Below are 6,624 nucleotides of genomic sequence, written 5' to 3'. Positions count from 1 at the left end.
TGACAAACTCCAAGCATTGATTATGCAAGAATGGGATGCCATCAGCCAGGATGTGGCCCAGAAGTTAATTGACAGCATGCCAGGGCGGATTGCAGAGGTCTTGAAAAAGAAGGGTCAACACTGCAAATATGGACTCTTTGCATCAACTTCATGTAATTGTCAATAAAAGCCTTTGACACTTATGAAATGCATGTAATTATACTTCAGTATTCCATAGTAACATCTGACAAAAATATCTAAAGACATTAACATTTGTGTCATTCTCAACACTTTTGGCCACGACTGTACTTCCTGTTCACTCATGACTGCATGGCCAGGCACGACTCCAACACCATCAATAAGTTTGCCGATGACACAACAGTGGTAGGCCTGATCACCGACGACAAGACAGCCTATAGGGAGGTCAGAGACCTGGCCCGTGAGGTGCCAAGACAACAACCTCTCCCTCAACGTGATCAAGACAAAGGAGACGGCTGTGGACCTCAGGAAAAGGAGGACCGATCGCGCCCCCATTCTCATTGACGGGACTGTAGTTGAGTAATTTGAGATCTTCAAGTTCCTTGGGAGTCCACATAACCAACGAACTATCGTGGTCCAACACACCAAGACAGTCGTGAAGAGGGTACGACAAAGCCTAGTCCCCCTCAGGAGACCGAAAAGATTTGGCATGGGTCCTCAGATCCTCAAAAAGTTATACAGCTGCACCATCGAGAGCATCACTGCCTGGTATGGCAACTGCTCAGCCTCCGACCACACGGCATTACAGAGTGTAGTGCGTACGGCCCAGTACATCACTGGGGCCAAGCTTCCTGCCATCCAAGACCTCTATACCAGGCAGTGTCAGAGGAAGGCCCAAAAAATTGTCAAAGACTCCAGCCACCCTAGTCATAGACTGTTCTCTCTGCTACCGCATGGCAAGCGGTACCAGAGCGCCAAGTCTAGGTCCAAAAGGTTTAACAACTTCTACCCCCAAACCATATGAGTCTTGAACACCTAATCAAGTGGCTACCTAGACTATTTGCATTGCCCCCCCGCATCTTTTACGCTGCTGCTACTCTTTGTCCTGTTTATTATTTATGCATAGTCACTGTAATAACTCTACCTACATGTACATATTACCTCCACAAACCACTGCCCCCACACATTGACTCTGTACCAGTACCCTCTGTATATAGCCTTGTTATTGTCACGAACGTCGTCAGGGTGGAACGACCAGACCAAGGTGCAGCATGGTGAACGTACATTTCTTTTTATTTATAAATGTCACCAACAAACCAAAGAATACGGCCACAACCGTGACGCTTACTTCAGCTATACAGGCCACTAACAAAGTCAACTACCCACAACAAAGGTGGCAAAAGAGGCTGACTAAGTATGATTCCCAATCAGAGACAACGATAGACAGCTGTACCTGATTGAGAACCATACCTGGCCAAAACATAGACATAGAAAACATAGAAATAAAGAAACTAGAATCCCCACCCTAGTCACACCCTGGCCTAACCAAAATAGAGAATAAAAGCCTCTCTATGGCCAGGGTGTGACAGTTATTTTACTGCTGCTCTTTAATTACTTGTTACTTTCTTTTTTTTGTTTTTACTTATCTATTTTTTACTTAACACTTATTTTTCTTAAAACCGCATTGTTGGTTAAGGGCTTGTAAAGTCTACACCTGTTATATTCGGCGCATGTGACAAATACAATTTGATTTGACCAGGGATGTTCTCTTGATAAGCCTGTCCTGCTAAGCATTGAACATGCAACACATACTTTTGGGTGTCAGGGAAAATGTATGCAGTAAAAGGTACATTATTTTCTTTATGAATGTAGTGGAGTAAAAGTAAAAGTTGTCAAAAATATAAATAGTAAAGTAAAGTACAGATACCTTAAAAAAATGCTTAAGTAGCACTTTAAAGTATTTTTACTTAAGTACTTTACACTACTGGTGGTAATATAGATTTGTAGTTCTTATTATTTTGTTTTGCAAACCAACGGCCATATAATTATATTTATATGCATATGCTATTAATTGCAAAAACATTTATACAAGGAACTCTTGTTCAACTTTTATCTTAACAAAAAACTTTTATTACACAGACTACATCATACAGTCACAAACAACTTTTGACTCCGTCACCAGAAACACCACCCAACATTGCCTCAAGAAGTAGTTTTGTATCTTTCACCTGTTTTACTTGGACTAGGATTTTGGGTGGATAAACTGTTCATAGATATGTGCCCAAGGAGATCTACCCAGACAGAGCCTCCAGGAACAAAACTTTCTTCACCCAATCTGAGGTCCCCAACCCATAAAAACAGTGAGGAGCACTGCTCTATCGACATGCTCACACTCATAAACTTGTGCTACATATTTAAAGTGCTTTTGAATGCATTAGTGTGCTAAGTACATCAAGGGGATAGTGTGCTAACCACTGGTCATAAATAATATCTTGTTAGGTAGCATACCCAGGCAGGTAGTTTCCCAAACCATGTATTTAGTGCATGTTAGACTGTGAACATAACAACACATGTATCTCATTTGAAAGTGAACTTTGCATTGTCACAAACTGTGTAAGTAAAACATTTGTATTATAAGTGTTCTAAGCCTTCCTCTTGTCAGATACCAATGAGATATTCTAAGGTTTCTAATATATTTTACATGCACATCATATGGCCCTTTTATACAGACATGTTTTATTGCCCAAGATGACAGATTCACAGCATTAAGGAATCCTCAGTGTGTTCATTCAGAATACATGCTTGTTGTAGATTGTTCTGCCATCACTGTTCAGTTTAGGTTACCAATTGCTCAGATATACGATTGATGGTGGTTGCTACACCCCCCCCTTGTTAACTGCATCATACCTAATGAAAGGTGCTATTATATGCTAATAACAATTCTACTAACTACAGTACTCTACTTCTCATTCGTTAACTTCAGGGGGCATTGTTTTTGGTGAGTAATGATCAACCACAATAACCAAGTCTTACTGACGTGGCATTGGACATGGGGTGCTGTTGTTGCTCTCAATGTGGTGGCGCGTGGCAACGTAGGCCTATGGTGAAAAGGTAGGACAGTCAAAAGCAAAGCATTCAGATGCTGTGCATTTTATTGTGTACAATGCTTTCTATATCTACGTATAACTTCCCTTATTCTTCATAACTTCCACAAGAAGAGCTGGATATGACTGTAATGTCCAGCACTCTCCTTGATTGAGTCCAGGTTTCAGTTGAAATGCAGTGCTGGCGTAAAGACCACTGCACATTGAAAGGTCATGAAAACAGTCACTTCTACTGACGTTGAGAGGTGGCAGGTTTGGAATACCTTTCGTAGATCCATAGCATGGAGATTTTAACTTGAATGTTGGCAATAATGCATATGCTTGCCTATATTAATTAAAGTGAAGATGTTTCTGAATTTGACATTTTTGTTAACACACAAAAATCCATCCTATGACTTCCCTTGTGGATGGATCAGCGAACCTTACCTAATAAGTGCACTAGTGGTGTGAGAGGAACCCATTAAAAGGTGCAATCTGTAACTTTCATTCCCAGTCAAAAGTACTTTAAAAGGTGCAATCTGTAACTTTCATTCCCAGTCAAAAGTACTGCCCATGCACTTGTTTATATGGGAACTTAAATGAATGCAACCATTTTTTTTTTTTTTTGCTTCAGGGCTAAATGTGCAAATGGTAAAACGTAAGTTGCATATTGCACCTTTAAGGAGCCCAGTCTTCTATAAGGTAGGTGCGTTCTCACTTAGCCTCCTCTCTCTGTCTTCTGTATGGTCAAATGACACTGATTAACTAATGGAATATTTATGTGTGAGCACACAACAACTGAGATAGGGCTACATACAGTCTATAGATTATTTATAGTATGTAAACATTTTTAAACATGTGAGCTTAAAACATTATTGCCACAAACAACATGATGTGATATTTTGCATATATTGCAGTGCAGATTTTTTAAAAGTATATTGCATTGGCTTTCAGTACACTTCGATAGAGGGACCATAAGCAATAGTATGAATGTTTTATAAACATGTTTTCATAATGTGGCTGTTGGTGAAGCAGTCTTTATGGAATTCTATACTGAACAAAAATAAGCGCAACATGTTAAGTGTTGGTCCCATGTTTCATGAACTGAAATAAAAGATGACAGAATTTTTCCATACGCACGCACAAAAAGCTTTTTTCACTCAAATTTTGTGCACAAATATGTTTACATCCCTGTTAGTGAACATGCCTTCTTTGCCAAGATAATCCATCCATCTGACAGGTGTGGCATATCAAGAAGCTGATTAAACGGCATGGTCATTACACAGGTGCACTTTGTGCTGGGGACAATAATAGGCCACTCTAAAATATGCAGTTTTGTCACACAACACAATGGCACAGATGTTTCAAGTTTTGAAAAAAATTTTTTTATAGTCAATCTACACACAATACCCCATAATGAAAAAGCAAAAACAGTTATTTTTATAGATATTTTTGCAAATTTATGAAACATAAAAACATAAATACATTATTTACATAAGTAACCCTAATCTGGTGGTCCCAGCGCGCACGACCCACGTGGAGTTCCAGGTCTCCGGTAGCCTCTGGAACTGCCGATCTGCGGCCAACAAGGCAGAGTTCATCTCAGCCTATGCCTCCCTCCAGTCCCTCGACTTCTTGGCACTGACGGAAACATGGATCACCACAGACAACACTGCTACTCCTACTGCTCTCTCTTCGTCTGCCCACGTGTTCTCGCACACCCCGAGAGCTTCTGGTCAGCGGGGTGGTGGCACCGGGATCCTCATCTCTCCCAAGTGGTCATTCTCTCTTTCTCCACTTACCCATCTGTCTATCGCCTCCTTTGAATTCCATGCTGTCACAGTTACCAGCCCTTTCAAGCTTAACATCCTTATCATTTATCGCCCTCCAGGTTCCCTCGGAGAGTTCATCAATGAGCTTGATGCCTTGATAAGCTCCTTTCCTGAGGACGGCTCACCTCTCACAGTTCTGGGCGACTTTAACCTCCCCACGTCTACCTTTGACTCATTCCTCTCTGCCTCCTTCTTTCCACTCCTCTCCTCTTTTGACCTCACCCTCTCACCTTCCCCCTACTCACAAGGCAGGCAATACACTCGACCTCATCTTTACTAGATGCTGTTCTTCCACTAACCTCATTGCAACTCCCTCCAAGTCTCCGACCACTACCTTGTATCCTTTTCCCTCTCGCTCTCATCCAACACTTCCCACACTGCCCCTACTCGGATGGTATCGCGCCGTCCCAACCTTCGCTCTCTCTCCCCCTCTACTCTCTCCTCTTCCATCCTCATCTCTTCCCTCTGCTCAAACCTTCTCCAACCTATCTCCTGATTCTGCCTCCTCAACCCTCCTCTCCTCCCTTTCTGCATCCTTTGACTCTCTATGTCCCCTATCCTCCAGGCCGGCTCGGTCCTCCCCTCCCGCTCCGTGGCTCGACGACTCATTGCGAGCTCACAGAACAGGGCTCCGGGCAGCCGAGCGGAAATGGAGGAAAACTCGCCTCCCTGCGGACCTGGCATCCTTTCACTCCCTCCTCTCTACATTTTCCTCTTCTGTCTCTGCTGCTAAAGCCACTTTCTACCACTCTAAATTCCAAGCATCTGCCTCTAACCCTAGGAAGCTCTTTGCCACCTTCTCCTCCCTCCTGAATCCTCCTCCCCCCCTCCTCCCTCTCTGCAGATGACTTCGTCAACCATTTTGAAAAGAAGGTCGACGACATCCGATCCTCGTTTGCTAAGTCAAACGACACCGCTGGTTCTGCTCACACTGCCCTACCCTGTGCTCTGACCTCTTTCTCCACTCTCTCTTCAGATGAAATCTCGCGTCTTGTGACGGCCGGCCGCCCAACAACCTGCCCGCTTGACCCTATCCCCTCCTCTCTTCTCCAGACCATTTCCGGAGACCTTCTCCCTTACCTCACCTCGCTCATCAACTCATCCCTGACCGCTGGCTACGTCCCGTCCGTCTTCAAGAGAGCGAGAGTTGCACCCCTTCTGAAAAAACCTACACTCGATCCCTCCGATGTCAACAACTACAGACCAGTATCCCTTCTTTCTTTTCTCTCCAAAACTCTTGAACGTGCCGTCCTTGGCCAGCTCTCCCGCTATCTCTCTCAGAATGACCTTCTTGATCCAAATCAGTCAGGTTTCAAGACTAGTCATTCAACTGAGACTGCTCTTCTCTGTATCACGGAGGCGCTCCGCACTGCTAAAGCTAACTCTCTCTCCTCTGCTCTCATCCTTCTAGACCTATCGGCTGCCTTCGATACTGTGAACCATCAGATCCTCCTCTCCACCCTCTCCGAGTTGGGCATCTCCGGCGCGGCCCACGCTGGATTGCGTCCTACCTGACAGGTCGCTCCTACCAGGTGGCGTGGCGAGAATCTGTCTCCTCACCACGCGCTCTCACCACTGGCGTCCCCCAGGGCTCTGTTCTAGGCCCTCTCCTATTCTCGCTATACACCAAGTCACTTGGCTCTGTCATAACCTCACATGGTCTCTCCTATCATTGCTATGCAGACGACACACAATTAATCTTCTCCTTTCCCCCTTCTGATGACCAGGTGGCGAATCGCATCTCTGCATGT

This window comes from Oncorhynchus nerka, linkage group LG25 (genome assembly GCF_034236695.1).
Source record: "Oncorhynchus nerka isolate Pitt River linkage group LG25, Oner_Uvic_2.0, whole genome shotgun sequence".
Classification (NCBI taxonomy): Eukaryota; Metazoa; Chordata; class Actinopteri; order Salmoniformes; family Salmonidae; genus Oncorhynchus; species Oncorhynchus nerka.
The sequence above is the reverse complement of the archived record's forward strand: the minus strand, read 5'-3'. Positions refer to the sequence as shown.